Source organism: Triturus cristatus, chromosome 7 (assembly GCF_964204655.1).
Source record: "Triturus cristatus chromosome 7, aTriCri1.1, whole genome shotgun sequence".
Lineage (NCBI taxonomy): Eukaryota > Metazoa > Chordata > Amphibia > Caudata > Salamandridae > Triturus > Triturus cristatus.
In genome coordinates this window covers 1,565,096,973-1,565,120,331 of record NC_140590.1, presented here as the reverse complement: position 1 = coordinate 1,565,120,331, position 23,359 = coordinate 1,565,096,973, and positions in this window count along the sequence as shown.

Below are 23,359 nucleotides of genomic sequence, written 5' to 3'. Positions count from 1 at the left end.
AAATTTCCGCAATCCGTATTTTACCGGAAATTTTTTGCTTGCTCGCGCTGTAAAATAATACATTCTTGCGTGCGCACGATCGCCTTACGTGAATCCCCGCGTTCGCCGACAAGTTTTCCCGATCCGGTCGCGTTCTCCATGAGATGTTGGACTGTTGGTAGCCATTTGCGCTGTCTCGCGACAGTTCGCACCCGCAGTAACGTCATTCGTCGCGCGATCACGTATTTCTTCTCACGATCATGCACCGCGAGACAAGTGAAAACAAGATGGCCGCGCCCGCGAGCAACCGCATGGGTAAGTTGGCGAGCCGCGACCACGCAGAAAATACCGCGAGCGGGCGGGAAAAAAACGTCCGCATCTTCGCGATATTTCCGCGTGTTTGCGGAGATTTTTAACATTTTCACGATAATTTGCAAAAGTGAATTTCGCAAATTCCGCCCACCCCTACACTGGACCTTCTCCCTTTTTCTTTTGTTGAAGGGGTGGGTTTTCTTGAATTTGTGACCACCATCTGCCCAAAATCGAAAGATCCCAGCCGCTACTATTTCGCAAGAGTTACTGTTCCAGCACTACATCACGACGTGCTGGAATTGCTTGGAAAAGCCTTAAAACAGAGTGCTGTTCAGAGTATACACCTGACAACAGACATGTGGACCAGTTGCCAAGCCACTGATTACATGTGCATCACTGCACACTGGGTCTCTTTTTCGCATGTTAAAGATAAGATATCTGACGGTGTTGTTGACACCGCTGAGATTTTTAAAGACACTCACAAACATGCAACTGTAGCCATGTTTGCTATGGAGAAATCTCATACTGCTGCAAAATTTTGGATGAGTTTAACAGCAAAGTGTTTGAGTGGCTGCGACCAAGAGGGCTTACCATTGGTTTTGTTGCCACGGACAATGGCAGTAATATAGTTAGGGCCATGAAAGATGGTGGCTATTTCAGGGTCCCATGTTTGGCATACTGTATTAACATTGTTGTTCAAGACTTTCTGCAAAATGAAAGCAAAGTTAGCAGCTTACTGACCACCTGAAGAAGAATATGCACACATTTCAACCATTCGTTTAAAGCCCGGAAGCAGCTGAGGGTCATTCATCGTAAAATGCCATTCAAAGCACTCATCCAGGAGGTGCCAACATGTTGGAACTCAACGTATTACATGCTTGAGAGTCTGTTTGAGCAGTACATACCACTTAATGCTTATGTCATGAAAAGGTCAGGAGATCCTACTGTGAAAGGCATGACCGTTGAGATGGCCCAATGGGACCTCGTCAAATGCCTGACAGAGATGCTACTTCCTTTTGAGGTCTTCACACGTGAAGTGAGCAGGGAGGACTGTACTATGGGCCAAGCTATCCCATTGTTGTACATGCTAGAGCAAGAGCTGAAGGAGGTGTCAGAAATGTACGCAGGTGTGGATGACAAAGTAGACGCATATTATTTGGCAGACACCTTAGTCGCTCACTTATCTGACAATACAAGGATTGAAAATAACATTGTGTCACATCCACATTACATTACTGCCTCAATTTTGGATCCACGTTACAAATTATTGCTGCGCAGTAATGAAGTAATTCCTTTTTCAGAAGTGGATGTTGCCAAGTACAAAACTTTGATAGCTGAGGAAGCCACTGACTTTGAAAACGAACGGATCTTAATTAGAGGCCCGCCACCCCAGGCCAGAAAAAGTACTGCAGGGCATCCAGAGTCAAGTTCTACTTTAGAGGCCGAGAGCAGTGCGTTTGCCTCCCAGCAGTCAACAACACTGCCAGCAATAACATCAACAGCACCAACAGGATCATCAGCCACATAAAAAAAACGGCAGGTGATTGGTTTCTACGGAAAGGGTTTTGTACGTCCATGACTGATGCAAAGGCAAAAGAGGCCAAGCAAATCGGAGCACCCCTGAACATTGAGCGGATGGTTCAGGCCAATCTAGATGACACAATAGAGGTCTTCATGGAGCAAAGCCCATTGGTGTATTGGTATGGGAAAAGAAGCCAATGGCCAGTGCTCAGAAGGCTGGTGATAAAGTATGTGGCTTGCCCTGTTGCAAGTGTCTCTTCAGAGCGTGTTTTCAGTGCTGCTGGTACCATTGTTACTGTGAAAAGGACCAGTCTCTCGCCCAAAAGCGAGGAGAGGTTAACCATGATCAAAATGATTCAACATTTTATTCCACTGGAGTACAAAATAAGTGAATCACAGCAGGAAGAGGAGAGCGACTTCGATGACATAAGTAGTGGGTTGTTAGACGTACTTCTGTCCGAACCTCCAGAGTTTGAGGACGAGCTCCTCTTCCCTGACAACTAGGCTTTCAAATTGTTCTCCCTTCCTTTATTTTTGTGTGACTGTGTATCTGGTTTTCTGGTTCAAAATCTAATCACAACAAATCCATCAACAGTCTCCTCTTTTTATTTCCCTATTGGAGTTGCACGTCTGTGCATAACTGTCCACTCCACTCCTCAGGGTCCTGCTCCATCTTCCTTACTCTCCCTAAATACATTTCAAGCAAAGCCAGACATTGGATGGAGATGGAGAATAGTACAATACATGTTGCCTCTAACAGTCCCTCCATAAGAAGTGAAACGTGACTCCAGCTATATTCCGTTTTGTTTCCAAGCCGAAAGAAACTCATCACTGACTGTCAGAAGGCTAGGCAGGCATCAGATCTGACAGCCAAAGAGAACAGCAAGACAGGTAATGAGTGATTATTGTGAATGATGGCATGCATTGCATTGGATGCTTGCTGACTACGAATGAATGTGCATGAAGTAGAACTATACTAGTTTATCGACAAAGTAAAAGTAACTCAGGTCAGGTGACAGTTAATGTTTCCTTGTTGTTTAATACCCACATTGTATTCCTACCACTGCAGGTGCCGGCCAATATCCGTTGCAATTTTGTAATATGGAATATATTATAAACTTAATCAGTCACTACAGCCTGAGTTGGTGTTGGAGAACACGTACCACACGGTCATCATCATGATGCTGCTGAGCATACTATCTTTACACACATTCAGTCAGTTGGATCGGAGATAATTGATGGAATAACTGCGTTTCATGGGCTGACTTTAAAGGTAAACAGTTTGAACAAGAACCACAGCAGACCTAGGCTAGATGTCCGTGTAGTTGTGTGGACTGGAGTAGAGTGTAGTGGTATGAGGGACAGTGGTGCATTGATTTAGTCACTTCATTTGGAAAATGCTAGGTTGCTGCAGTGCATATGACATTTGTCTGGCTCGGTCAAAATGTAAGTAAGGGGTAGGGTGCCTGGCCTGTGCCGCGGTTCTCCTGTTCTGTGGCTGTGCTGGCTCCTGAGTCCTGTCTCGTTGTTGTTGTAGCTTAATGCTGTAGAGTAGACACTATGTATCCTATCCAAGCTGCCTCAGTCTGAAAGTGTTCTCTCCAGAGTCTTGTCTTCTCTTCTTGCACTCCACTGTAATTGAGTTTATTGTTTTAAATGCAGTAATTTTTCAATACCCCGTTTGTTTTTCCATCTACACTTACAGGACAGCATTTAACATGTGCTATAGTGGGAGAAACAACTCACACTTACCTTACCAATCCGCATCAGGCAGGCAGTGGTACCCAAGATTGATGTGCGGAGTGTCCATGGAAGGGAGGACCAAGAGGAATGATGAGAATGATGCAACTCCACATTTGGACCAGGATAATACAGTAACTTTAGTATCATTCATCATTCGTCTTTAAATTTATTTGATTCCTTTTTTCTCTTCAATCATTACGACTGTGTGTTGTGGTTTGTTTGGTAATGGATCCCAGTCTACAATAAGGAGCTGAAGGGGCAGAGAACAGGTCATCCCCCACTCAATACACTGTATACAACAAAGACCTGTTCACACTGTGAACAATTATTTCATACATCCGTATCAATTGTCATGAACTTTAGACACTCTTCACAACTTGCGATTCTATCGTCTAAGCTATTCAACGGTGTAGTTCACTAAAAAGAAAGAAAAATAAATTTTGCGTACGAGGTAAGTCAAGATGACTCTCAATGTGCAATAACCTTCTGTCTCCACCACCCAAATGTCGTGAGAAAAGGAGTGAAAAGGAGTGTTGGTGCCTCACGGTAGCGCCACCAAGGAGGGTTAAGCAGGATGGTACTCGCCTGCTACCTCAAATTCTCATCATCAGCTACCAACACTCCAAAAGCAAGAAAATTGTGTATAATGACAGAAATTAACTGTACAGGTGCTAAGGTGTGTAGTTAAAGAAAGAAAGAAGAACTGTGCAATAGTGTGTGCATCGTCTTAAACCCCTAAGTGATATATACTAATATCAAAAAGCGAGCTAAATCACACTGGCTTGCATACTTTATTCTAAGCTGCGTGATAGCTCTTATGTTAAAATGCCGACATGTTTCGTTACCACTGGATAACACTCACGGCAACTTCTTCAGGGCGTGGGGTCTGTTCGTTTCACCCTGCACCTCTAATTGTCAGTTAAAAGCAATTCTGTAGGAGACAAAAGAAAATATACACACACAGAACAACACAGAGCATACTGGGTTGGTAACCTGTTATTGTTGGACAAATGCCCTATGTATAGTATTCCGAACCCCCTGTAACATATATTTACCAGGATGTCGCCCACCGTGGGCATACCTTTACCCGTGAGTCCTTGCGGCTCTGAATGCACATTCAAGGCTCCACTTATTCCACTCCAAACGTGAGTCTGTAATGTATAATAAATCGTGAGCATTGTATATTTGATAACGTTTAATGTCTCATTCATGGTTAGTACGGATGCGTCTCCCTCCCATCTCAGGTGATTCCCCTACATCTAGGGATTTCGTTAATGCGTGCCTCATTTTTAGCGTCCCATTAGGGTAATGTTACCCACAAAGTGATGAGCCCGTTACAAAGTTGCCTCAATTCCCGTTTCGGCCTCGATGTATCTAAATCACATCTCCTTAACTTTTTCGAGTCCGATTCCCCAAGTTAACGATCTCTGTCACCACTCACCGTGTGAATATTCGTCACTGGCGTTTACTCAGCCCAGGAACAACCCGGCCCTGCCATGGCGCGGTTTAAAAGCGTCATGGCGTGTACCACGTGATCGCTTCACGGTGTCTGACAGCTCAATGTAATGAAAAAAGGGGGAGGCGCCATTTTGGAATGGGACATGGGAGATAGACTCGCCGTAAAAGATGTTCGTACCTGGTGTTTACTCATTTACACACCAGCAAGGCCATCCTATTGCGCACTTTTTTGAACATCATTACGTGTATCGTATACTTAATCTACGCAAGTCCCGCTAAAGCACACAGTTTAATGTGAAGTAAAAGGGCGGTGTCTGACAGCTCAATGTAACAAAAAAAGGGGGGGGGAGGCGCCATTTTGGAATGGGACATGGGAGATATACTCGCCGTGAAAGATGTTCATACCTGGTATTTACTCAGTCTCACACCAGCAAGGCCATCCCATTGCGCACTTTTTTTAAAAAAAGAGAAACTTTATTACGTGTATCGTGTACTTAATCTACGCAAATCCCGCTGAAACACACAGTTTAATGTGGAGTAAAAGGGGGGTGTTATTTTGCAATGGGGATTGCTTATTTGTACATATCTCTGTTCGTGGATGTGCATGTATTACCACATGTGTTTGTAAGATGATAATCACAAAGTGTGCATCTACCTGTTTTTTGGCATGCCTAGCCCCCCCGTACTGGTGTATTACGTGGGGTATTCCTATGATTAATAGGAACGGTTAAAGCCCGGTTTATGAACCATGATAATTACATATTTATAGCCTATAGGAGTCGCCCAAGCATAAATGTTACCTAGGATATTCCCACTGATATGCATACAAATGCACTTGGCCAGAGATAAATTGTGGTGGACCTCCAATGTCTAGTAACAGCAACAATGATGGTAGCCAAGCAACTAAGGTTTTGAGTGCTGGGGATGCGTTAATGGCAATTATGACTCATTAGTGCCACCCGCTGAGTGTTGACTCGTTGCGCTGCTGGTATATTATTCAAGACCTTGAACTACATACTAGTAGTTCTCAATGGTAGGCTGTCATGAATCATGTATTCACCTTACTCCATTCAATAAGGTCATTTAATCCTCTCTGGTCCGCTCCCTCTTGGTAAATCCAACGTGCTTCCCTGCTACTCAGTCTGGATTCAATATTGAACTGATCCCCCGTGACTCTTTCAAGCACTACCCAGCGCACTTCTTGAGCAGTATGTTGTTGTGTTTGAAAGTGTTGGACCAATTTAGTGCTCAATTTACCTGCACGGAGTGTGCTGAGGTGTTCTTGTATTCTTGTTTTTACCTTCCTGGTAGTAAGGCCGATGTAGTGGAGCTCACAGGGGCATGTCAGTCTATAAATCACATGCGAGGTGTTGCAATTGCTAAATTTATTTAGAAACCAGGTTTTGTTATTTGCAAGAGTAACCTTTTTAGTTGGCGATGTAAATGCGCACATGGAGCAGTTTCCACATGGGTAATGCCCCGGGGGGATGTTGGTTTCGCGTGGACTTGTTTTCGGTCTGGTGTGGACCAGCCGGTCCCGAATGTTCGCAGACCTTTTGAATGCAAAACGAGGGGGAGGCATTTGCATATTGGTGGTACTGAGCAGATGCCAATGCCTCCGAATGATTTGCCTGATTTTTGTAGAGAGAGGACCGAAGGTGGTCACCACTGGGATACATTCACCTTTTTCCCTGGAGGTCTTTTCCAACAGAGCTGCACGAGGGGTGTTATATGCTCGTTTTTTTGCCTGTCTTATGACCTTCCTCGGGTAAGCTCGATCCTGTAACTTGGTGGCCAAGACATTCGAGTGTGCTGAATATTCCTGTATGGTAGAGCAATTTCGGCGATATCTTAGAAACTGTCCTACTGGCAAGTTGTCACGAAGGGCCCTGGGGTGGTAGGAGCTGTAATGTAAAAGAGAGTTTTTGTCCGTAGGTTTATGATGAACCCTGGTCACCAACCTCTGATCCTCTGCTTGGATGTCCAGATCCAGATAGACTGCTCTGGTTTTGCTCATTTCCCAGGTGAACCTCAAACAATCGTCCAAACTGTTGAGCCAAGCAAGGAATGCGTTTAGTCCTTCCTCGGTCCCTTCCCATATGCAGAGTATATCATCTATGTATCTCTTCCAGAGGACAATGTTCCTCTGGAAGAGATTAGTGTCTGTGTGGATGTATTAAGCCTCGAACTGGCCCACATAAATGCAGGCCAGACTGGGGGCGAATGTAGCCCCCATCGAAGTCCCCGACACTTGGAGATATATCTGATCCTTACAAGAGAAGAAGTTTTGGGTCAATGCGATCTCTATGCATTGGAGGACGAAGGTTTGGGGGCAGTCGTAAAACCATTCAGAGTCTCTCAGGGCACGCGCTGCTGCCACCAGCGTTGCCTCCTGAGGGATGCTGGTGTACAGCGACTCTATGTCGATGGTTACATGGAATTGGTTTGCTGGATTATATGAGACAGTCTCCAAAATTCTCAGCACGTCCGTGGTGTCCTGGACATATGACGGTTGGGTGATGACACATTCCCTTAGGAAAAAGTCCGCAAACTGGGATAGTGGTTCTAGTAACGACTGGATACCGGAGACGATAGGTCGTCCGGGCGGAGGCTGTTGTTTTTTATGAATTTTTGGTACAATATAGAACGCCGGCATTCTAGGTTTTGTGTTAATCAGGAATTCGGCTTCCCTATATGTGACCCATTTCTTTTCTTTCGCCTCGGTTACCAGCTGGATGATAGTTGCCTGCAAGTCATTGGTTGGGTCCCGCGCTAAAGGTCTATAATTGCAGCGGTTCCCCAGTAGCCTGGCCACCTCTGTGTCGTAGTCGAGTGTGTCCATCACTACGACTGCCCCGCCTTTATCGGCTGGCTTAATAGTGATAGTTTGATTGTTTTGTAGGCTTGTCAATGCCTGCCAGTCTCTAGAACTCATATTACTGTGGTCCACAGTCTGCATGTTTTGTTCAATCTGACCAATATCTTGTAGGATCTTTTGTTCAAACACCACAGTCTCTGGGCCTGTTGTATTCCCAGGGGGGCAAAATTGGGAAGGGCGCCGCAGATTTGTACAGAAATTGGACTCATTCTCCTTTTCCTTCCCAGCAAAAAACTTTTTGAGTTTAATCTTTCTCATTAGCCCGTACAGTTCCGCCCGGAGTTGGAACCCGTCATGTCGTGGGGTAGGGACAAATCCCAACCCTTTGTTGAGTATAGCTGTTTCCGCCTCTGTAAGGGGATAGTGAGAAAGATTGACCACAATGTTGTTAGCCTTAGCAGTTATAGGGGTGTTCTGCCTCTGCTGCGAGTGATCCTCGGGGAGAAGGCCTGCCAGGTTGAGTTCGGGTTCTGACGAGCCCGGCCCCGTCCCCGGCCTCTGTAGTTGTTCCCCCTCTGGTCTGCTGTGTTTTGTGTTTGTTGACCTAAAAAAACCCTAAACATTGCTCCCAGGTCCTCGTTGGTTCTATCCTGGGGATTAAATCTGACCCTGGTGTTAGAGGATGTTGTTTGAACACTGTTTTCCTCCTCTTCACTGCTTGTATTATCAAACGTCCAGTTGTTAGGTGTCCTCCTGCCCTGTTGACGACCTCCCCGTCCGCTAGGTTGAAACACGGATTGGGGTGGTGGTGGTTGTTGGTAATACTGATCTTCAACATAAGGAAAAGCCCACTCATGACTAAATCTCTCTAGGTTACGTTTTAAGCCCTTTATCTTCTGATTTACCATGTACGCCTGCTATTCTCCAAGGTCGTTTTGGATTCTAGCTAGTTGTTCTTTCGTATCAGTGATGGTGGTATCCGCTTTCAAGGTTTCTTCTATATCCATGATTTCTTTAAGGAGTTCATCACTGAGTCGCTTAGCTGTATTAATTATCAAGACAAGCCAGTCCCGGGTGCACTTATTAGCTATGTAGCTCCAGTCCACCCGGAATCTCTTGTCTTCTAGAAAGATCTTTGGCTCAATACGCACTAGGAGACTTGCTGGTGCTGCTCCTGCTCTAAGATATTCCGTCATGAGCGCTCTGTGGAGTGCAATTCTTATTTGTCTTTTTCTGGTGTTGGACAGTTTTTCCCATTCTTCCCTAGCTGAAGTTGTCCCGTTAAGAGGTGCGTTGGGCAGGAGGGAAGGGCCTGATAATATAGATGCAATGTGACCACCTTCGGTCCTCTCTCTACAAAAATCAGGCAAATCATTCGGAGGCATTGGCATCTGCTCAGTACCACCAATATGCAAATGCCTCCCCCTCGTTTTGCATTCAAAAGGTCTGCGAACATTCGGGACCGGCTGGTCCACACCAGACCGAAAACAAGTCCACGCGAAACCAACATCCCCCCGGGGCATTACCCATGTGGAAACTGCTCCTTGTGCGCATTTACATCGCCAACTAAAAAGGTTACTCTTGCAAATAACAAAACCTGGTTTCTAAATAAATTTAGCAATTGCAACACCTCGCATGTGATTTATAGACTGACATGCCCCTGTGAGCTCCACTACATCGGCCTTACTACCAGGAAGGTAAAAACAAGAATACAAGAACACCTCAGCACACTCCGTGCAGGTAAATTGAGCACTAAATTGGTCCAACACTTTCAAACACAACAACATACTGCTCAAGAAGTGCGCTGGGTAGTGCTTGAAAGAGTCACGGGGGATCAGTTCAATATTGAATCCAGACTGAGTAGCAGGGAAGCACGTTGGATTTACCAAGAGGGAGCGGACCAGAGAGGATTAAATGACCTTAATGAATGGAGTAAGGTGAATACATGATTCATGACAGCCTACCATTGAGAACTACTAGTATGTAGTTCAAGGTCTTGAATAATATACCAGCAGCGCAACGAGTCAACACTCAGCGGGTGGCACTAATGAGTCATAATTGCCATTAACGCATCCCCAGCACTCAAAACCTTAGTTGCTTGGCTACCATCATTGTTGCTGTTACTAGACATTGGAGGTCCACCACAATTTATCTCTGGCCAAGTGCATTTGTATGCATATCAGTGGGAATATCCTAGGTAACATTTATGCTTGGGCGACTCCTATAGGCTATAAATATGTAATTATCATGGTTCATAAACCGGGCTTTAACCGTTCCTATTAATCATAGGAATACCCCACGTAATACACCAGTACGGGGGGGCTAGGCATGCCAAAAAACAGGTAGATGCACACTTTGTGATTATCATCTTACAAACACATGCGGTAATACATGCACATCCACGAACAGAGATATGTACAAATAAGCAATCCCCATTGCAAAATAACACCCCCCTTTTACTCCACATTAAACTGTGTGTTTCAGCGGGATTTGCGTAGATTAAGTACACGATACACGTAATAAAGTTTCTCTTTTTTTAAAAAAAGTGCGCAATAGGATGGCCTTGCTGGTGTGAGACTGAGTAAATACCAGGTATGAACATCTTTCACGGCGAGTATATCTCCCATGTCCCATTCCAAAATGGCGCCTCCCCCCCCCTTTTTTCGTTACATTGAGCTGTCAGACACCGCCCTTTTACTTCACATTAAACTGTGTGCTTTAGCGGGACTTGCGTAGATTAAGTATACGATACACGTAATGATGTTCAAAAAAGTGCGCAATAGGATGGCCTTGCTGGTGTGTAAATGAGTAAACACCAGGTACGAACATCTTTTACGGCGAGTTTATCTCCCATGTCCCATTCCAAAATGGCGCCTCCCCCTTTTTTCATTACATTGAGCTGTCAGACACCGTGAAGCGATCACGTGGTACACGCCATGACGCTTTTAAACCGCGCCATGGCAGGGCCGGGTTGTTCCTGGGCTGAGTAAACGCCAGTGACGAATATTCACACGGTGAGTGGTGACAGAGATCGTTAACTTGGGGAATCGGACTCGAAAAAGTTAAGGAGATGTGATTTAGATACATCGAGGCCGAAACGGGAATCGAGGCAACTTTGTAACGGGCTCATCACTTTGTGGGTAACATTACCCTAATGGGACGCTAAAAATGAGGCACGCATTAACGAAATCCCTAGATGTAGGGGAATCACCTGAGATGGGAGGGAGACGCATCCGTACTAACCATGAATGAGACATTAAACGTTATCAAATATACAACGCTCACGATTTATTATACATTACAGACTCACGTTTGGAGTGGAATAAGTGGAGCCTTGAATGTGCATTCAGAGCCGCAAGGACTCACGGGTAAAGGTATGCCCACGGTGGGCGACATCCTGGTAAATATATGTTACAGGGGGTTCGGAATACTATACATAGGGCATTTGTCCAACAATAACAGGTTACCAACCCAGTATGCTCTGTGTTGTTCTGTGTGTGTATATTTTCTTTTGTCTCCTACAGAATTGCTTTTAACTGACAATTAGAGGTGCAGGGTGAAACGAACAGACCCCACGCCCTGAAGAAGTTGCCGTGAGTGTTATCCAGTGGTAACGAAACATGTCGGCATTTTAACATAAGAGCTATCACGCAGCTTAGAATAAAGTATGCAAGCCAGTGTGATTTAGCTCGCTTTTTGAAATTAGTATATATCACTTAGGGGTTTAAGACGGTGCACACACTATTGCACAGTTCTTCTTTCTTTCTTTAACTACACACCTTAGCACCTGTACAGTTAATTTCTGTCATTATACACAATTTTCTTGCTTTTGGAGTGTTGGTAGCTGATGATGAGAATTTGAGGTAGCAGGCGAGTACCATCCTGCTTAACCCTCCTTGGTGGCGCTACCGTGAGGCACCAACACTCCTTTTCACTCCTTTTCTCACGACATTTGGGTGGTGGAGACAGAAGGTTATTGCACATTGAGAGTCATCTTGACTTACCTCGTACGCAAAATTTATTTTTCTTTCTTTTTAGTGAACTACACCGTTGAATAGCTTAGACGATAGAATCGCAAGTTGTGAAGAGTGTCTAAAGTTCATGACAATTGATACGGATGTATGAAATAATTGTTCACAGTGTGAACAGGTCTTTGTTGTATACATGGTAATGGATCCCAACAACTATTTTTTCATTTCCTTTGCTAGCTTGAAAAATAAAAGTAAGCTCGGTACAGCATGTAATTTGGTTTGGTCTGAGCTCTGAGGGCGGCAGACAGGCAAGGCAAATTTCATATTAATAATTTCTTACCTGTACTGTCTCATTGGGTAGTAGTAGTTAGTAAGTACAACTCATTATCATTAACCATCAAGTTCTCTTCCTCAGCATGCATGCATTTCCTTTTTCTCACTTTATACTTTGATTTCTTTGATAATGGATCATGGTCGTCTTACAAGATTGTGTTTTACTTTTGTTGTGTCCATGCATACTGTCTGTTTTTCTTTCTCAAACCTTTCCCAAAATCCCACTTCCCATCCATTCATCAATCCCTAACCCTCTTCCCCTGGGCTGTGTGATTTATATTGAGGTGTGATGTGACTACATTAAATGTACACCAACAATTGATCACACGCTTGCTGGGGCAGATGTGGTGAAAGCAACACTAATTGAATTTCAACTAAGGCAGGGCAAGGATCTTCTTCTGCTTGCCCACCCATGCTGTAGTTTACTTTGTTCTACTACTCCTCCCACAATCTCTCAGTCAAGTGACTTTCTCTTTCTTTTTTCAAATGCTATTGCCAGTGTCTACTTTTACCACCACAATAATGGCATCTTCTCCGTTCATTTGGGAAACCAACCATGCAGCCATCAGTGTGCCGAACTTCATCATCAATCACAGGTAAGATAAGTTTGGTGGGAGGTATGGACTAGGAGGAGAGACTGACCGTACTATTATGACAATTAAAAATAACTCAGTGAGGGGTACTGCATCTATCGGTTTGTGTGTTACAAAATCGGCAGATCTTTTAAATCAAACACTGGCTGTGGGCATGCAGCAGCACGGAAACAAAGTAACAAACCACGTAACTTAGATTGAATACGGAAAACAGTAACCCACTACAAAACATTAACATTGTATAAGTAAATAGTATAAAATGTAATATCCCCTAACAAAAATAAACTATCCCACTCTGACCTAACCCACTCCCCTCCCTAGCCCCAACCAATGTCCACAACGAAACAAAAGTCCAAGTCCCAATGTTCAAATGAATCCCCAATGCCCAAAAACCCACCCACCAACAAAAGGAATTAAAAAAGAGGCAAATGACAAGGTCCTCTATAGGCGGCGGGCCTTCAGGTGTTTGTCCACCAGGATTTTTACCCGCTTCTCTAGGTTCTCCTCTAAGCGGGCCATCCGGCGGAGCAGCTGGCAGTGAAATGCCCTGCAGTTACATGCAGGGTGGGGGGCAGCAGTGGTTGAGATGGAGGCGCAGCGGCGGGCGGCTGCCGGACCACGGCGCCGTGAAACTGGAGGCAGGGCCTGACTGGGGCCCGGGGCATTGGAGGAGGCTGCAGCTGCAGCCGCCTCCTCCTCCGCCTGAGCCACCAGACTGTGATATTCTTGGCAAATGGCCTCCAGTTTACGGCGCCGGGCCCTGGCGGCCAACTCCTTCCTAGATGGTTTTGGTGTGGATGTGGAAGGAGTATCTATATCAAGAAAGAAAAAGAACATGTTGTAGCCAATACTCTTAGCAAAACAGAAACACTAAAATCATTCAACACATAGTGTTACAGTATCACTAGCAAGCGCAGTTCATAACATTTGTGATTTGGTGGTAAGTATCTCTACTCCTACTTCCTTGGACTCTAACATTTGTGGCAGTTTCCGACATTATAATCGTACTATGTACTCCGGTACACCAGTCGTGTTGTTCTTATCTCTAGTTTAGCGCAATTACATAACCTTGTTGTAGCCGGCATGCCAGCTCAGTCAGCTAAGCTTGCACTCAAGAGAAACAGATATGAGCCACATGATGCAGACTCACGTTAGTTTTATTCACTACTACTGTCTGCAGGTGGGGAAGCTCATATTTTTGTATGACGCCTTACGGCCGGTGGCACTGGCCATACTCTGTCTGTTACATATGGGCAAATGAACAATTTCACTTACACCGTGCCCTGGGTACTACAAAAAGGCTGATTATTTATCTGATCCAATGATCATTGCTTATATATTCATATTATAGATGGTAATATGAGAGCAGGTCAGTAGCGGTTGGTGGTGGGAGTGCTGCCGGGCGGTGACGTGGGAAGGTGCAGGGTGGGGATAGTAAACTATGTATTAAGGACAATCACAGGTAATTAAACAATACATAAAAAAATAAATTGTTGCACGCACTGCATCGCATTCGGCGGTGCAGTGCGCACAATGAAAATAATTTTATTTATTTTTATGTTGATTACCTATATTTGGCCGTAATACATAGATTACTTGCCAGTGCCACCCACCCTACCCCTCCCCATGTCACCGCCCACCAGCACTCCCAACACCAACGCTAATGCAGAGGGTACTTTGCTTTCATTGATTGTGTAACCATAAACAACAGATAGGCCACCCTTTGCAGTCTGGCTGACCCAATTGAAAATACATTAATAGGTAGGGAGTGGTCCCCAGAGTCGGAGGAAGGGGCTTCCACTTGATAATATATATATATGACGTGCTTGCAAACTACTGCGAGTCAACTGTATTCTGATAATACTACCTATATTCCCCTACGCTTTGCTACTGTGGCGCAGTTTCTTTTACATTTTCTTCAAAGTAAGACTCTCCCGTGACACTTTCCACCTATACTGTCAATTAATGATAGTACATCCAGCCATACATCCATTAAAGTAAACGTTTATCCTTCTTTTTTATATATCTCATACTTAGTTGGTTTCACCAACAACCACCCATGCTTCCGCTCCTTCCTTGCTTGTCTTGGCTTTGAGTTTGAACCAAACACCGCTGATTCTTGCTATCTAGCACTATCCACCCATACTGTATCTCCCACCCATGCAGGCTTTCTCTTTCACCTTCCACCCATCCTTCAACAACCCATGCATCTGATCTGATTACTATCAGCCACCTATGCATGCTTCTAACAACATATCCTTCTCTGCCAGTCAGTCATATTATTTATCTCGCCCGTCCTTCCACCCTTCTTTCCCTCTTTGTTCAACCCATCCATCAAGGTCATCTGACCTGAGTTTGTCTTCTCCATAAAACCTTCACAGCTGATTTTGGAGTCAAATAGAAGAGGCCATTGGTTACTCAACTCACGCTGCTAATGCTAAGTAAAGGGTGTCTTCTCAACCGTTGTATAATGTTCACTACAACTTAATAAGTCGCACAGTACAGTGAAATAGTGAACACACTTCCATCTGGTAGTAATGTCAAGAAGTAATGAATATAACTTACCGCCGCCGGCCACTGCTGCTGGCTCCCCCCCCCCGTCTCTCCTGCAGGTGCCGCCAGTTCTACTGCCCCCTCCGGAATGGCCGCATCGCCGCTGGCCCCGCCGACACTGGTGGATGGTAGTGTGCCTAGAAACCTCCCCCTATTTTATTAGTGTTCACTTGGAACATTGAAAAAAAAAGTTAATACAACATACATCAGCAGTGCACTAGACAGTAAGTACAGTCAGTAGACAGACACTAGTAGTGATATGGTTCCTAGGGTCATCTAGTCCTACTCTACTCTTTTGAAAGTTAGCCTGAGCCATGTATAACCCTTTTAGATTCATCATGTCGACTACTACTCTTTTGGCGCATATTTAATTATACCTGCCAGCTTATTGACATGTGCAGTAGTAGACGCCTTTGAGGCCACTTGACTGTTGCGTACAAGTGAAGAGGTCGAAAAACAACCCACTTATTGAGTTTGGTTAGTACGTATTGCTTAGCCATCAAATACATGTTACACTTTTTGCCATGACTGCAAAATGCTTGCACTCACCAATATACTATCTAACGGCTAACGTGCAGCATTTTTCTCATATAATAGGCGGAAGATTCCCTTCTACAAACCAGAGATTCACAGAGCTTATGAAGTTATGATGCATGATGTAACCAGTATTTCTACGTTCTACGGTGAGGGGTCTTCCAGAATTCAAAAGATCTTGTCTCTTGTTCTTGTTGTCATGCACTTGTAAATGTTTACTGTTTTAATCTTAGGCTTTTTGCTGGCTTATTGACGATGGCTGTAGTAAATTAAATTTCATATTAACGATGTACAGAGTTTGTTACTTGTTTCAAATAAACCTTTTGAACTTACACATAGGCTCTGTGATATTTGGTGTCGTGGGGTGGACTTACACAAGTGAGTGAGCAAAATGGTGTTATTATGTTCTGGGTTGTCTGTCTCAGTCATCATCAACATTGTGTATCTTCTAAGTGGGGGGGGGGTCGGGAGTGGGACCCTAATGTGAGACACTATAGCTAGTCGGTCAGGGGATCGTGGGTTCTTCGGACTGAGGTGTGATCAGTAAGGTCCAACCTCCCATCACCAACATCCTATTTTGTTGTGCATAGTTCTGTATGTGGCTCTGCAGAATCACTACAACAATAGTAGTATCATGTACTATCCGATCCAAAATACTAGTCAAATATCTGGTTGGCCATTTTGTTTGTGGAAATTGTCAAAGCCTCAACACTGAGAAGACTAGAAGAGGACAACCCAAAGGGCAGGACACAGTGGCTAGACCTATTGGTCAATCAGAGTTTTATTATTCCAAAGAAAACCTTCAATAAAAAGTGGGCAACAGCCCCGATCTGCCCCATGGGGGCAGAAAGCACACTAGGCACCAGGGATTTATTTTATGTCTATAGGGTGAGGGCTGCCCAAAATGGGCATTCCAATGGCCCCACCTCCCCCCCCAAAATTTCCAGTCTTTCTGCCCCCCGAGGTAGATGATGAAATAGACCCTGATCTTTCCCCCGGGGGGAGAAAGCCTACTAGGCACAAGAGGTTATTTTCTTTATATGTAGGGGTGGGGGGTGCCCAAAATGGGCATGCCAATGCCCCCATTCCCCCAAATAAATTATTGCCACTCTCCCCTGGGAGGCAGATGGGGGCAATAGCTACCAATCTGCACACTAGGCACCAGGGATTTTTTGCTTATTTATATAGGGGAGGGGACTGCCCAAAATGGGTATGGCAATGGCCCACCCCCATCCAACAATTCCACAGTCTTTCTACCCCCCAGGATGTGGATGGGGGCAATTGTGCCTTATCTGCCCCCAGGGAAGGCAGAAAGCCCACTAGGCACCAGGGATTATGTTTTTTATTATAAAAAGGGGTGGGGGCTGCCCAGAATAGGCATGCCAATGCCCCATCCCCAAAATAGTTGGCCACAGTCTTTCTGCCTCCCCCGGGACCCAGATGGGCCAATAATCCTTGATCTGCCCCTCTTGGGGGGAAGAAAGCCCACTAGGCACCTGGGATTATGCTATTTGTTTCATACATAGGGTTGGGGGCTACAGAGAATTGTCATGCTAATGCCCCCACTCCCCAAAAAGTATTTCTGCCTCCCCAGAAGGCAGATCGGGGCAATAGCCCCTTATGTGTCCCCGGGGGGGCAGAAAGCCCACTAGGCACCATGTATATTTTTATGGGCATGTCAGGGAGAAGCCTAATAGGGAAGGGCCACTCCCCTTTTTCTAGGCACACATTTTGGCTGTTTTAGTGATATTTTTAATCTCATCTGCCAAATGGGTGCAGAAAACCACAAGAAACCAGGGAGAGTTTGTGTGTGTGTGAGCTTGATTTTGGCTGACGGTCTGTGTGTACTGACCTTTGGCTAGCATTTAGCTCTTGGTGTGTGTGAACCTGCACTTGGCTAGTAGTGTATGTAGACCCGCGCTTAATGACAGTGTGTGTAGATTGGTGCTTGCCTGGTTGTGTGTGTGGACTGCCACTTGGCTGACTGTGTGCATGGATGGTGCTTGGCTGCAGGGCCAAACTGGCCGTAGCGGGCACTGGGGGTTTCCCGGGTGGGATAGAGGGATGGGGGCTGATTTTCTGGCCGTGGGGCTGGTTTTGTCACTGGGGGCAGGTTTTGCAGCAGTGTTTTGCAATATCGGCCCCCAGTAACAAAAGCGGGAGCGTTTCATTTTACTAGCACGCCCCCTCCCAGGGCTGGTCGAGCACCAATCTGCCAGGGCTGGTTGCTGTTCCCAGAACCTGCTTGGCTTTCTGTGTGCAAAGATGGTGTAGGAAACCGGGGTCTCCAGTCCCTATGGCGGTAACGTGACACGAGCGGCTGGGCACCCAAAGGCCTGTGTGTAAAGCAACCATACAACACGCACCTCTCATGGAACGGGGAACACACACAATAAGGGACGCCACACTGTATACTTTATGCAAATACTCAAGTTTATCCAACAGTGAAAGATAAATGCAGTTCAGGATTTGTACATGCAGTTCATGGGTTTTACATGCAGTTTAGGAGTGTTGCATGCAGTTCAGGAATTGTACATGCAGTTCATGAGATATCACGGCAGACTTCGTGGGTCACTAGTAACCTGGGCGCCTCAGGGGGCGACTACCACTAGCATTGGACACTTCTGAGCCGGGCCTGTGATCATAACGCTACTCGTGGTAAGGGCGTAGGGAACTCCTGTGAGCGGAGTCTATCACCATAGCGGTACTCGTATAATGAAGCATGTAACAATTTAAATCAGCGCCTGCAAACAAAGTGTTACGCGGGATAACGAAGCAGGTAACATTCAAGAGCAGAGCCTGCAAACAAAGCGTTACTCGTAATCACCAAAGCATATAACGTTCAGAGCAGAACCTGCAAATATGGCATTACTCGTAATCAGCAAAGCGTATAACAGTCAGTGCAGAACCTGCAAATATAGCATTACTCGTAATCAGCAAAGCGAATAACATTCCGTGCGGAACCTGCAAATATGGCATTACTTGTAATCAGCAAAGCGTATAACATTCAGAGCAGAACCTGCAAATATGGCATTACTCATGATCAGCAAAGCGCATACCATTCAGAGCAGAACCTGCAAATATGGCATTACTCGTAATCACGGAGCAGGGACTGTTTCAGTGCTGTTTGAGGGGACCACGCTACTCGGAGCGAGCAAGCTTCAAGTGTTCCTTCGGTGCAGTTCGTGGGGCACCAAGCTTCCGAACAGTCTGGGGGAAAAGGGGCAAATCCCTCGGAGGGGTGTCCACGTTGTGGTGAACGGGGGACTCCCGCGGAGAGGGAACCCGGGCCCAGGGTGCGGTGTGGCTCCCAGCCTGCAGGGGGCACACCGGGGTCAGTCCCAGCCTCCGGGCTTACCTTGCTCTCGATGTCGGAAGGCGTCCCCTCCGGCTCCGGACTTCGCGGTTGCTCCGTCTGCGACGGGGGAAATCGTCCACGGCCTCGCGCACCTTCTCCAACAGCTGCGACGGCAGCGACGGGGCCCCGGGCTTCTCTGCGGGCCTTGCCACGATGAGGGGGCACTCTCCCGGCTTCCGGGCCACCGCGGTGAGCGTGCTCCGGTCTCTGCGCCACGGGGGGGGCTCAAGTTAAGCAGGGGAGCTCCACGCTGAACGGAGCACGCTGCCGAGGGTCCCAGGCCAGGTCAGGGAGTGCAGGGGTCACAGCGCTAATACCTGGTCGATCCCCAGCGATTCCTCAATCTGCTTGGCATAGGGTTTCAGCGTTCAGTCTGGACACGCAGTCTCAGCGCTTGGCATATGGTTTCAGGGTTCAGTCTGGACACGCAGTCTCAGCATTCAGTTTCTGTACTCAGTTGTTATATGAAGTCTTGATGGTGCAGATGTCTCTGGCGCCCTTAAGGGGTTCTGTTACAGGGGGTAGGGATTGAGTTGGCGACTAGGTCCTTCCTAGTCAGGCTGGATAGAGGTTCCCTGGGTCCTCATTCTGCTGGGCAAGATCAGTGGGTTTCACAGGATCCCTCACTCACTTAAGAGGCAGCACCTGAATCCTGTCACTCTCAGAGGCATAAGTCCCTGGCTAGGCCCTACCGCCTACAACTCCTGCGTGGATTCTCCAGCTCTGCTTTACCCCACTGGCCAACTAACTACAAAAAGTTCCCTCCCTCACTTAAGTAGCCCTAGGTCAGGTGACCTCTAGCCAAGGCGGCAAAAGTAAAACCACACCTCCCTTCTAGAAGGTTCCAGCACATTCCAGGAGCTTCCCCATTCTACCTATGGGACAAAAAAGAGGGCTGGTGTCGCAACATTGTTGTAGGGTCCCAGCCAGCTCCTGGCAGCTAGGGTGCTACTATGAAAGACCACTCTGCAGTAGCAGGGGTCTGTGGCAGCCATCTTGGGAGAAGGGAACACCTGCACCTTAACACTGATTGGCAATGAAAAGGCACCCGGAGACCTAGTCCAACATAAAAATGCGGGTGGAGAAAATGAGGCACGATCAAAAATAGAGGGGGAGACCGCCCTAGGGCTGACAGGTCTAACACGCGTCCCCCCCAGCCGAAAGAGGGGAGAGCTACCCAACCTCTAGGGAGTTCTCATCGCTAAGGCGGAAAACCTGAAGAGACCGTCAGCATTGGCGTGGTCAACTACGGGCCGATGTTCCACCCGAAAATCCATCCCCTGTAGGGAAATGGACCACCTCAACAACTTGGGGTTTTCGCCTCTCATCTGCATGAGCCAGCGAAGGGGGTGGTGGTCGGTCTGAATGAGGAAGTGAGTTCCAAAGAGATATGGCCTCAACTTCTTCAGAGCCCAGACCACCGCGAAGGCTTCTCTCTCAATGGTGCTCCATCGCCGTTCCCGAGGGAGGAGTCTTCTGGATATGAAGGCCACTGGTTGAGCTTGGCTCTCGGTGTTGAGTTGCGAGAGCACCGCACCTATACTGTGCTCTGAGGCGTCTGTCTGCACAATGAATTCCTTGCTGAAATCTGGTGTTGCTAGGACTGGAGCGGTACACATCGCATGTTTCAGCGTGTCAAAGTCTTCTTGGCAAGCAGCTGTCCATACAACCTTGCGAGGTTGCTTCTTCGAGGTCAATTCCGTCAAGGGGGTTACGATGGTACCATATCCCTTGACGAACCGGCGGTAATACCCAGTGAGGCCGAGGAAAGCTCGGACCTCTGTTTGGGTCTTGGGGGGCTCCCAAGCCAAGATGGTTTCTATTTTGGCCTGGAGGGGTTGCACCTTACCTCCGCCCACCAGGTGTCCCAGGTACACGACAGATCCCTGTCCAATCTGGCACTTGCTGGCTTTAACTGTTAGGCCAGCGCGCTGCAGCACCTGCAATACCTCCTGGAGGTGCTGCAGATGGTCCTCCCAGGTACTACTGAAGACGGCTATGTCATCCAGGTAGGCCGCTGAGAAGGATTCCAGACCAGATAATACCTGATTCACTAACCGCTGGAATGTGGCCGGAGAATTTTTGAGCCCAAAGGGCATCACTCGAAACTGGTAGTGGCCCTCGGGGGTGGAAAACACTGTCTTCTCCCTTGCTCCATCGGCCATGGCAATCTGCCAATATCCGGATGTCAGATCAATGGTGCTGAGGTACCGGGCTGCTCCCAGCCGGTCCACCAGCTCGTCTGCACGTGGGATGGGGTGAGCGTCTGTCTTCGTGACAGAGTTCAACCCCCGGTAGTCCACACAGAACCGAAGCTCCGGCGTCGTACCCGGTGGGGCCGCTTTCGGCACCAACCCCACTGGACTAGCGCACGGGCTGCTGGAAGGTTCTATCACCCCCAGCTCCAGCATCTTTGCCACCTCATGCTGGATGCTATCTTTCACTCGGTCAGAGAGCCGGTAAGACTTGTTCTTCACCAGGGGGATGTCCCCTGTGTCCACATCATGGGTACACAGATGAGTGATTCCAGGCGTGAGGGAGAACAACGAGGCAAACTGTCCCAGGACATGGCGACAGTCCCTCTGTTGCTCTGGGGTCAAGGATGGGGAGAGGACTACACCTTCCACCGAACCATCCTTCTCCTGTACCGCTAGAAGGTCAGGAAGAGCCTCACTCTCTTCCTCTTCGCTCCCATCCATCACCATAAGGAGAGCAAGCTCTGATCGCTCATGGTGCAGCTTCAGGCGGTTGACTTGGAGAACCCTGAGGGGCTGAGGGGGGGTTTTCAAATCCACAACGTACGTGGTCTGGCCTCGCCGCTCCACAATGTCGTGCTGTATTTCTTTCTTTGTTGGCAGAAAACACAAAGCTCCATAACGCGTAAGTATAATAACCCACTGGACACCACTGCATACATGGGGGGGCTCACCACGACCCCGGCAGTCCGCGATTTAACATCAACACCGAAGAACCAGACTTGGTGAGCCGCACGTCTTGTGAATAGCTTTATTTCCGCAAGGCAGCACTGCTTACATCAATCACTGCTTTGAAATTCGTCTGCCCAATTCGAACTCATTACGCGTTTCGAAATATGCTGCACCATGTTTTGCCCTACATCTGTGATCAAGAGAGAGAGCAGGTCCTGCTCTCTCTTTCAAAACGATATTGCTTTTCCACACAGGGAGCTGCATGTCAGCAGCTCCCCATGTGGAAAAGCAATGCCGGCTCCCGAAGGACGGGGGGAGCCGGCTGGGACCGTGGGGGCATTGGGGCTCCCCCCCCCCCCACGGTCTCCAACTTTTTTTATAAGCCCCGGGGGATGGGGTCCCAGGGGATAAGAAAAATTAGTGATAGGGGCTTGTTGGAAAACCACTCCCACACTAGAAGGGGTGGTGGTGGTCTTCCGGACACACTGTGGTAGCTTGGCTCGAGTGGTCAGGAATCAGGCTCCGTGCTAAGCATACAACATACCCAAACAATAACCATGCGTGCATCCGTTCCAAAAACGACTCTACACCGTAAAAATTATGAAAATAACTTTCTTTATCTGCTTTTTCTCTTAGTTGCTGATTGGAGAAAATAAATAACAATCACAATATACAAACTTTTTAGAAAGTGCAGGACAAATAAATACTGGCTTAATGATTCAATAAATAGGGGTGATCATAAATACTGAAGGCATAATAAAAGTGCAATACAGACAGGCAATTAAATATTCTGAGGCAATAAATACTGTAACCAATAAATATTGTGCATCAATAAATACTGTGGACCAATAAATACAGTGGAACAATAAATAGGTTAAATACAATAAATACAGTGCCCCTAATAAATACTTAAAAGCTGACAGTGACACTCATGGATTCAGATCACTTTTGAATTCCTAAGGGCTGATTTGGCCCAGGCACAGCTTGTGGGGATGTGGAAGGCTTGGGGGTGTCTACTCCCTGGCTTGGTCAAGGCTGAGGCCTAAACTGAGGTAGATAAAGGGGGGAAATTCCAGAGACCTGGCTCTCTCCCTCCACACAACTTCTCTAGGTTAGTCCCAGTTCACCCCTGGCACAGTCAGGTTGGTTCCAGCACCTCCCTAGCCCCTTAGAGCAGTCTCTCAGGTCTCCACAGGGCCTTAGGCGCCCTCTACTCCACTTACTGCCCTTTTTCTGATGCTCCGACGCCGCTGGAGTCG